An 11,542-nucleotide genomic window follows, 5' to 3' on the forward strand; every position below is an offset into this window, starting at 1 on the left:
ACTCCAGTGCTAGCCTCCCTACACTGGCTTCCTGTTAAGGCAAGGGCTGATTTCAAGGTTTTACTGCTAACCTACAAAGTATTACATGGGCTTGCTCCTACCTATCTTTCTGATTTGGTCCTGCCGTACATACCTACACATACGCTACAGTCACAAGACACAGGCCTCCTAATTGTCCCTAGAATTTCTAAGCAAACAGCTGGAGGCAGGGCTTTCTCCTATAGAGCTCAATTTTTATGGAATGGTCTGCCTACCCATGTGAGAGACGCAGACTCGGGCTCAACCTTTAAGTCTTTACTGAAGACTCATCTCTTCAGTAGGTCCTATGATTGAGTGTAGTCTGGCCCAGGAGTGTGAAGGTGAACGGAAAGGCTGGAGCAATGAACCGCCCTTGCTGTCTCTGCCTGGCCGGTTCCCTTCTCTCCACTGGGATTCTCTGCCTCTAACCCTATTACAGGGGCTGAGTCACTGGCTTACTGGTGTTCTTCCATGCCGTCCCTAGGAGGGGTACGTCACTTGAGCGGGTTGAGTCACTGACGTGGTCTTCCTGTCTGGGTTGGCGCCCCCCCCTTGGGTTGTGCCGTGGCGGAGATCTTTGGGCTATACTCGGCCTTGTCTCAGGATGGTAAGTTGGTGGTTGAAGTTATCCCTCTAGTGGTGTGGGGGCTGTGCTTTGGCAAAGTGGGTGGGGTTATATCCTGCCTGTTTGGCCCTGTCCGGGGGTATCATCAGATGGGGCCACAGTGTCTCCTGACCCCTCCTGTCTCAGCCTCCAGTATTTATGCTGCAGTAGTTTATGTGTCGGGGGGCTAGGGTCAGTCTGTTATATCTGGAGAATTTCTCCTGTCTTATCCGGTGTCCTGTGTGAATTTAAGTATGCTCTAATTCTCTCTTTCTCTCTCTCGGAGAACCTGAGCCCTAGGACCATGCCTCAGGACTACCTGGCATGATGACTCCTTGCTGTCCCCAGTCCACCTGGCCGTGCTGCTGCTCCAGTTTCAACTGTTCTGCCTGCGGATATGGAACCCTAACCTGTTCACCGGACGTGCTACCTGTCCCAGACCTGCTGTTTTCAACTCTCTAGAGACAGCAAGAGCGGTAGAGATACTCTCAATGATCGGCTATGAAAAGCCAACTGACATTTTCTCTTGAGGTGCTGACTTGTTGCACCCTCGACAACTACTGTGATTATTATTATTTGACCATGCTGGTCATTTATGAACATTTGAACATCTTGGCCATGTTCTGTTATAATCTCCACCCGGCACAGCCAGAAGAGGACTGGCCACCCCTCATAGCCTGGTTCCTCTCTAGGTTTCTTCCTAGGTTTTGGCCTTTCTAGGGAGTTTTTCCTAGCCACCGTGCTTCTACACCTGCATTACTTGCTGTTTGGGGTTTTAGGCTGGGTTTCTGTACAGCACTTTGAGATATCAGCTGATGTAAGAAGGGCTATATAAATAAATACATTTGATTTGATTTTGATTTTGACTGCTCCAAAACCGCCATAAAAAAGCCAGACTACGGTTTGCAACTACACATGGGGACAAAGATCGTACTTTTTGGAGAAATGTCCTCTGGTCTGATGAAACAAAAATAGAACTGTTTGGCCATAATGACCATCGTTATGTTTTAAGGAAAAAGGTGGATGCTTGCAAGCCGAAGAACACCATCCCAACCGTATAGCACAGGGGTGGCAGCATCATGTTGTGGGGTTGATTTGCTGCAGGAAGGACTAGTGCACTTCACAAAATAGATGGCATCCTGACGAAGGAAAATTATGTGGACATATTGAAGGAACATCTCAAGACATCAGTCAGGAAGTTAAAGCTTGGTCGCAATTGGGTCTTCCAAATGGACATACTTCCAAAGTTGTGGCAAATGGCTTAAGGACAACAAAGTCAAGGTATTGGAGTGGCCATCACAAAGCCCTGAACTCAATCCTATAGAAAATTTGTGGGCAGAACTGAAAAAGTGTGTGCGAGCAATGAGGCCTACAAACGTGACTCATTTACACCAGCTTTGTCAGGAGGAATGGACCAAAATTCTCCCAATTTATTGTGGGAAGCTTGTGGAAGGCTACCCAAAACGTTTGAAACAAGTTAAACAATTTAAAGGCAATGCTACTAAATACTAATTGAGTGTATGTAAACTTCTGACCCACTGGGAATGTGATGAAAGAAATAAAGCTGAAATAAATCATTCTCTCTACTATTATTCTGACATTTCACATTCTTAAAATAAAGTGGTGATCCTAACTGACCTAAGACAGGGAATTTTTACTAGGATTAAATGTCAGGAATTGTGAAAAACTGAGTTTAAATGTATTTGGCAAAGGTGTATGTAAACTTCCAACTTAACTGTGCATGTATAGAATAGAATATACACATATAGAATCAAATAGAATATACACATATAGAATAGAATATACACATATAGAATAGAATATACACATAAAGATTAAAATAGAATATACACATACAGAATAGAATGTACACATTTAGAATAAAATATACACATATAGAATATACACATATGCCTGTAGAATAGAATAAAATCTACACATATATAATGAAATAGAATATACACATACAGAATAGAATATACACGTATAGAATAGAATATACACATAAAATATACATGTTGTCACGTCCTGACCAGTATAGAGTATATTTGGTTATTGTAGTTTGGTCAGGACGTGGCAGAGGGGAGTTGATGTATGTTTATGGGGTTTGTCACTGGTCTATGTCTGTGGTTCTATGTTTAGTTAATTGGGGTTGGACTCCCAATTGAAGGCAGGTGTGTTGAATTGCCTTTGATTGGGAGTCCTATATAGTAGGGTGTGTTTGTCTTTGTGTTTCGTGGGTAGTTGTATTTTGCACTGCGTTATTTATGCCTGTAAAACTGTCACTAGTCTTATTTCGTTTTCTTGTTTTTCCTCCGTGTTCACACTCGTTTAATAAATTAAGATGATGAGCACTAACTCCTCTGCGTATTGGTCCACGTTCTCCGACGATGATTTCGCTATATCGTCTAGCGACGAAGAAATCTGTGACACATGTATAGAATATACACATATAGAATAGTATATACACATATAGAATAAAATAGAATATACACATATAGAGTAAAATAGAATATACACATAGAATATACACATATAGAACAGAATATACACATATAGAATATACACATATAGAATAGAATATACACATATACCTGTAGAATAGAATAGAATACAATATACACATATAGAATGGATACTTAAATGTCCCCCGCCTAACCTCGAAATACACACACGTTGAGAGGCACAGGGTCAGCCAAGGAGCAGCGCCCCTGGCTGGAGGGCAGTTTAGGGGTGAGTGCCTTGCTCAAGGGCATAACGGCAGGTCAATAGACGATTCAATAGCCTGTTTCTCTCTATTAGTTTCTAAGACTGTATGGGGATGCTTTTAATTTTCTAATGCATGGTGTATTCACAACTAAACAAGTGAGGATTTGCAACAAAACAAGTGATAATTTTGCTACAGTGTGTAGCAAAACAGATTAAAGATAGTCCCTCCCTGTTCCGCAAAAAAAAAAAAAATTGGTACCTAGTGAATACACCCCAGGGCCCAGCCCACCGTGTTTCTAGTGAATACACCCTAGGGCCCACCGTGTTTCTAGTGAATACACCCCAGGGCCCAGCCCACCGTGTTTCTAGTGAATACATCCCAGGGCCCAGCCCACCGTGTTTCTAGTGAATACACCCCAGGGCCCAGCCCACCGTGTTTCTAGTGAATACATCCCAGGGCCCAGCCCACCGTGTTTCTAGTGAATACACCCCAGGGCCCAGCCCACCGTGTTTCTAGTGAATACACCCCAGGGCCCAGCGTGTTTCCAGTGAATACACCCCAGGGCCCAGCGTGTTTCTAGTGAATACACCCCAGGGCCCAGCCCACCGTGTTTCTAGTTAATACACCCCTGGGCCCAGCCCACTGTGTTTCTAGTGAATACACCCCAGGGCCCAGCGTGTTTCTAGTTAATACACTCCTGGGCCCAGCCCACCGTGTTTCTAGTTTATACACCCCAGGGCCCAGCCCACCGTGTTTCTAGTTTATACACCCCAGGGCCCAGCCCACCGTGTTTCTAGTGAATACACCCCAGGGCCCAGCCCACCGTGTTTCTGGTGAATACACCCCTGGGCCCAGCCCACCGTGTTTCTAGTGAATACACCCCAGGGCCCAGCGTGTTTCTAGTGAATACATCCCAGGGCCCAGCCCACCGTGTTTCTAGTAAATACACCCCAGGGCCCAGCCCACAGTGTTTCTAGTTAATACACCCCAGGGCCCAGCCCACCGTGTTTCTAGTTAATTGTCACGTCCTGACCAGCAGAGGGCGTATTGCTTAGTCCAATTTGTAAGTCGCTCTGGATAAGAGCGTCTGCTAAATGACTTAAATGTAAATGTAAATGTCTAGGTCAGGATGTGGCAGGTGGTTTGTGCTTGTTTAATGTTGGTGATTGGGACTTCCAATTGAAGGCAGGTGTGTATAGTTGCCTTTGATTGGAAGTCCTATATAGGTGTGTGTGTTTGTCCTTGGGGTTGTGGGGAATTGTTTTTGCACTTGCTTTGTGAGCCTGCAAAACTGTTTGCTGTCGTGAGTACTGTTTTTGGTTTTCCAGTGGATACTTTACTTGTTTTGTTAATTAAAAGAATGAGTGTCCACACTTCCGCTGTGCCTTGGTCCTTCTCTCTCATGTATGACATTTTCAACGACGAGTACGACTTATTTTGGGACAGAATTCCCCACCACCAAACCAGGACCAAGCAGCGGAAGAAGGCTGGCGAGGACTGGGAGACACGACGGGTAAGGGAGACCGAGAGGCACCCCAATATTTTTTTAGGGGGGGGGGGGGGCACAAGGGCTGGTTGACGGCGCCAGAGCCGCCCGCCAGTCAACAATCACCAGAGCCGCCGGCCAGTCAACAGTCACCAGAGCCGCCCGCCAGTCAACAGTCACCAGAGCCGCCCGCCAGTCAACAGTCACCAGAGCCGCCCGCCAGTCAACAGTCACCAGAGCCGCCCGCCAGTCAACAGTCACCAGAGCCGCCCGCCAGTCAGTCACCAGAGCCGCCCGCCAGTCAGTCACCAGAGCCGCCCGCCAGTCAGTCACCAGAGCCGCCCGCCAGTCAGTCACCAGAGCCGCCCGCCAGTCAGTCACCAGAGCCGCCCGCCAGTCAGTCACCAGAGCCGCCCGCCAGTCAACAGTCACCAGAGCCGCCCGCCAGTCGTACGTCGCCAGAGCCGCCCGCCAGTCGTACGTCGCCAGAGCCGCCCGCTAGTCAGGAGCCGCCAGAGCCGCCCGCTAGTCAGAAGCCGCCAGAGCGGCCCGCTAGTCAGGAGCCGCCAGAGCCGCCCGCTAGTCAGAAGCCGCCAGAGTGGGCCGACTGCCCGGAACTGCCAGAGTGGCCAGACTGCCCGGAACTGCCAGAGTGGCCAGACTGCCCGGAACTGCCAGAGTGGCCAGACTGCCCGGAACTGCCAGAGTGGCCAGACTGCCCGGAGCTGCCAGAGTGGCCAGACTGCCCGGAGCTGCCAGAGTGGCCCGACTGCCCGGAGCTGCCAGAGTGGCCCGACTGCCCGGAGCTGCCAGAGTGGCCCGACTGCCCGGAGCTGCCAGAGTGGCCCGACTGCCCGGAGCTGCCAGAGTGGCCCGACTGCCCGGAGCTGCCAGAGTGGCCCGACTGCCCGGAGCTGCCAGAGTGGCCCGACTGCCCCGAGCTGCCAGAGTGGCCCGACTGCCCCGAGCTGCCAGAACCGGAGCCACCTCCAGATATAGGTGGGTTGGGGAGGGGGGGTGTAGCACAGTGCCGTCGGTGACGGCAGCCACCCTCCCTTCCCTCCCTTTTTGTTTAGGGGTTATTGGTTGTTGGTTTTTGTTGGGGTATTGGGGATTTTCTTGTGTTTTTCTTTTTTAGGTGCATCCTGGAGTCTGCACCTTGAGGGGGGGGTACTGTCACGTCCTGACCAGCAGAGGGCGTATTGCTTAGTCTAGGTCAGGATGTGGCAGGGGCTTTGTGCTTGTTTAATGTTGGTGATTGGGACTTCCAATTAAAGGCAGGTGTGTATAGTTGCCTTTGATTGGAAGTCCTATATAGGTGTGTGTGTTTGTCCTTGGGGTTGTGGGGAATTGTTTTTGCACTTGCTTTGTGAGCCTGCAAAACTGTTTGCTGTCGTGAGTACTGTTTTTGGTTTTCTAGTGGATACTTTACTTGTTTTGTTAATTAAAAGAATGAGTGTCCACACTTCCGCTGCACCTTGGTCCTTCTCTCTCATGTATGACATTTTCAACGACGAATACGACTTATTTTGTGACATTAATACACCCCAGGGCCCAGCCCACCGTGTTTCTAGTTAATACACCCCAGGGCCCAGCCCACCGTGTTTCTAGTTAATACACCCCAGGGCCCAGCCCACCGTGTTTCTAGTTAATACACCCCAGGGCCCAGCCCACCGTGTTTCTAGTTAATACACCCCAGCCCATTCTGGGTGATGTGGTCACAAGCAGGGGATTCCTCTACCTTACCTCCTACTGGGTCATGTGGTGCCACCTTGGGTAAAAACATGCGCTGAATACAACCTTACAGTAAAATGCTTACTTACAGGCTCTAACCGATAGTGCAAAAAAGGTATTAGGTGAACAATAGGTAAGTAAAGAAATAAAACAACAGTAAAAAGACAAGCTATATACAGTAGCGAGGCTATAAAAGTAGCGAGGCTACATACAGACAACGGTTAGTCAGGCTGATTGAGGTAGTATGTACATGTAGATATGGTTAAAGTGACTATGCGTATATGATGAACAGAGAGTAGCAGTAGCGTAAAAGAGGGGTTGGTGGGTGGCGGGTGGCGGGAAACAATACAGATAGCCCAGTTAGCCAATGTGCGGGAGCACTGGTTGGTCGGCCCAATTGAGGTAGTATGTACATGACTGTATAGTTAAAGTGACTATGCATACATGATAAACAGAGAGTAGCAGCAGCGTGGGGGGGGGGCACACAATGCAAATAGTCCAGGTAGCCATTTGACTACCTGTTCAGGAGTCTTATGGCTTGGGGGTAAAAACTGTTGAGAAGCCTTTTTGTCCTAGACTTGGCACTCCAGTACCGCTTGCTATGGGGTAGTAGAGAGAACAGTCTATGACTGGGGTGGCTGGGGTGGCTGGGGTCTTTGACAATTTTTAGGGCCTTCCTCTGACACCGCCTGGTGTAGAGGTCCTGGATGGCAGGCAGCTTGGCCCCAGTGATGTACTGGGCCGTACGCACTGCCCTCTGAAGTGCCTTGCGGTTAGAGACCGAGCAATTGCCAAACCAGGCAGTGATGCAACCAGTCAGGATGCTCTCGATGTTGCAGCTGTAGAACCTTTTGAGGATCTCAGGACCCATGCCAAATCTTTTTAGTTTCCTGAGGGGGAATAGGCTTTTTTGTGTCCTCTTTACGACCGTCTTGGTGTGTTTGAACCATTCTAGTTTGTTGTTGATGTGGACACCAAGGAACTGGAAGCTTTCAACCTGCTCTACTACAGCCCCGTCGATGAGAATGGGGGCGTGCTCGGTCCTCCTTTTCCTGTAGTCCACAATCATCTCCTTGGTCTTGGTTATGTTGAGGGATAGGTTGTTATTCTGGCACCACCCGGCCAGGTCTCAGACCTCCTCCCTATAGGCTGTCTCGTCGTTGTCGGTGATCAGGCCTACCACTGTTGTGTCGTCTGCAAACTTAATGATGGTGTTGGAGTCGTGCCTGGCCATGCAGTCGTGGGTGAACAGGGAGTACAGCAGGGGACTGAGCACGCACCCCTGGGGAGCTCCAGTGTTGAGGATCAGCGTGGCAGATGTGTTGCTACCTACCCTCACCACCTGGGGGCGGCCCGTCAGGAAGTCCAGGATCCAGTTGCAGAGGGAGGTGTTTAGTCCCAGGATCCTTAGCTTAGTGATGAGCTTTGAGGGTACTATGGTGTTGAACACTGAGCTGTAGTCAATGAATAGCATTCTCACATAAGGGTTCCTTTTGCCCAGGTGGGAAAGGGCAGTGTGGAGTGCAATAGAGATTGCGTCATCTGTGGATCTGTTTGGGCGGTATGCAAATTGGAGTGGGTCTAGGGTTTCTGGGATAATGGTGTTGATGTGATCCATTACCAACATTTCAAAGGACTTCATGGCTACGGACGTGAGTGCTACGGGTCTGTAGTCATTTAGGCAGGTTGCCTTTTTGTTCTTGGGCACAGGGACTATGGTGGTCTGCTTGAAACATGTTGGTATTACATACTCAATCAGGGACATGTTGAAAATGTCAGTGAAGACACCTGCCAGTTGGTCAGCACATCCCCGGAGCACACGTCCTGGTAATCCGTCTGGCCCCGCAGCCTTGTGTATGTTGACCTGTTTAAAGGTCTTACTCACGTCGGCTACGGAGAGTGTGATCACACAGTCGTCCGGAACAGTTGATGCTCTCAGGGATGCCTCAGTGTTGCTTGCCTTGAAGCGAGCATAGAAGTGATTTAGCTCATCTGGTAGGCTTGTGTCACTGGGCAGCTCGCGGCTGTGCTTCCCTTTGTAGTCTGTAATAGTTTGCAAGCCCTGACGAGTGTCAGGGCTTGACACTCGGTCTCAGTGTTATACACTGAGTATACTAAACATTAGGAACACCTTCCTAATATTGAGTTGCAACCCCCTCCTTTTGCCCTCAGAACAGCCTCAATTCATCGGAGCACTCTACAAGGTGTTAAAAGCGTTCCACAGGGCCCATGTTGACTCCCACAGCTGTGTCAAATTGGCTGGATGTCCTTTGGGTGGTTAACAATTCTTGGTACGCATGGGAAACGGTTGAGCGTGAAAAAAACAGTAGCATTGCAGTTCTTGACACAAACTGGTGTGCCTGGCACCTACTACCATAGCCAGTTCAAAGGCACTTAATAAATATTTTGTCTTGGTCATTCACCCTCTGAATGGCACACACACAATCCATGTCTCAATTGTCTCAAGGCTTAAAAATACTCCTTTAACCTGTCTCATCCCCTTCATCTACACTGATTGAAGTGTATTTAACAAGTGACATCAATAAGGGATCATAGCTTTCAACTGGTCAGTCTATGTCATGGAAAGAGTGCTTAATATGTTGTACATGCGGTGGGTACTGCTACAACATGCAGTAATTTCCCTCTCCCTCTCTGCACTTCCTATCCATGTCCAGCAGAGGGAGCAAAGCTCCACCATATAATATTGTACACATGCTATCACACTATGTAGGTACTCAGAGTAGAATGACGATTACTTGAACATATTGTGTTTAGTAAGCACATAGAATAATACATAGCTTTGTCCTTGCCTTTATTAACACAACACATTATGAAAACCGAAATGGTCCATATTTTTTGACTGCTGCATTAGAATAGAATAATATATATTTTCCATGATATCCATTTGCAATGATATAGGTATTGCTGACACAATATCCAACACATTACACACCAAACACGACAAGCTAGGGAGTAGCACAGCTTCAGCCACAGCCCTCCCTAAAAAAAAAATCTGGTTTGCACAGGCATTCGAACCGGCAACCCACTCTAACCTCAAGGCTACCACCACCCCCAAGAGCAGAACCAGACACCATGGGGCTTGAAGTACTGCTCTGAGGTCTATTGCCTGGACTGCTGATGTTTTGTGCAGCTATCCGTCATGCAGCACATTACCAAAATAAGTGGATCCCAATGAGAGAACATTCAAAGAGCTTGTATTATTTAATGTATACTGAATAAAAATATAAATGCAACATGCAACAATTTCAAACATTTTACTGAGTAACAGTTCACATAAGGAAATCAGTCAATTTAAATAAATTCATTAGGCCCTAATCTATGGATTTCATATGACTGGGCAGAGGTGCAGCCATGGGTGGGCCTGGCAGGGCATAGGCTCACCCACTGGGGAGCCAGGCCCAGCCAATCCGAATGAGTTTTTCCCCACAAAATGGCTTTATTACCCCCCACCCCCCCCTCGGACGATGCCACAGGTGAAGCAGCCGGATGTGGAAATCCTGGGCTAGCGTGGTTACACGTGGTCTGCGGTTGTGAGGCCGGTTGGACACTGCCAAATTCTCTAAAATTACGTTGGAGGCAGCTTATGGTAGAGAAATGAACTTTAAATTCTGACAAAAGCTCTGGTGGCCCTTCCTGCAGTCAGCGTGCCAATTGCACACTCCCTCAAGACTGGAGACATCTGTGGCTTTGTATTGTCCCCAGCACAAGGTGCACCTGTGTAATGATCATGATGTTTAATCAGCTTCTTGATATGCCACACCTAATAAGTGGATGGATTATCTTGGCAAAGGAGAAATGCTCACTAACAGGGATATAAACAAATGTGTGCACAACTTTTCAGAGAAATAAGCTTTTTGTGTGCATGGAACATTTCTGGAATCTTTTATTTCACCTCATGAAACATGGGACCAACACGTTACATGTTACGTTTATATTTTTGTTCAGTGTAGTTTGCCGTTTATGGACAACCCTAATAATAACTATTTTTAATAGATTTGTCCTCTAAAACGATGACATTTGGAGGAAGCGGCACCATGCTAAGCTTTGGCAGAGTCGGGCATGGTGGTAAATTAACACCACGGCTGATGGGGATGGTGGTAACATTAATTGTGCGGTCGGCGGCAGTGGGCATCAGGCGGGTTTAGGATCTAGGACAGTGCACCTGCTACACAAGTGTCCTAGATTGCCCACCAGATCACTTTAACCCAACCCGCCAAATTAATCAAGTCTTCAGAGGCCATAGAGCCCGTTTGGGGCAGCCATCAGGGGAGGGGGAGTGAAGCATCTGATTAGGACAGAGAGACCGTCTGGGACAGCCATAAGGGGCGGGGAAGGGAAGCATTTGATGAAGACAGAGACCGTCTGGGGCAGCCATCAGGGGCGGGGGAGTGAAGCATCTGATGAAGACAGAGAGACCGTCTGGGACAGCCATCAGGGGCGGGGGAGTGAAGCATCTGATGAGGACAGAGAGACCTGTATGAGCTGATAGGAGGGAATGGTTGTACAAAGAAGCAATGCTGGTTTACACATGACAGTTACAATGTTGGCACAATCTTCCTGACCCCAACCACACTGTGCTGGTGTGGATATGTACCTTTCACTGTGATTTACGTCACAGTTCCCGCAACTACAGTGGATGGATGTGTAACCAGGCCAGCGCGGTACCAACAGCTCTGCTCGGTTTGGTTCAGCTCAGTAGCCTAGTGGGAAAAAGGTATTAGTCTAGACTCTAGACAGAACCATTAGTTCTTTGCTAACCAGATTACCCACATGAAATATGTTCTGAATGTGAGTCCAGGTATAGGCATTCATGGGATGGGTGATGTCTGATGTGATGAACCATGTGTTAATACACTGAGGGGCCCAGGAGGCCCCGAGGGACAGGGGATGACTAACTCACAACTCTTCCTAATCTAGGACAGCTAGGCACACCGCACATCCTTCATGACTCTCATGTTTTAGTCGTGTT

Source organism: Salmo trutta, chromosome 1 (assembly GCF_901001165.1).
Source record: "Salmo trutta chromosome 1, fSalTru1.1, whole genome shotgun sequence".
Taxonomy (NCBI): domain Eukaryota; kingdom Metazoa; phylum Chordata; class Actinopteri; order Salmoniformes; family Salmonidae; genus Salmo; species Salmo trutta.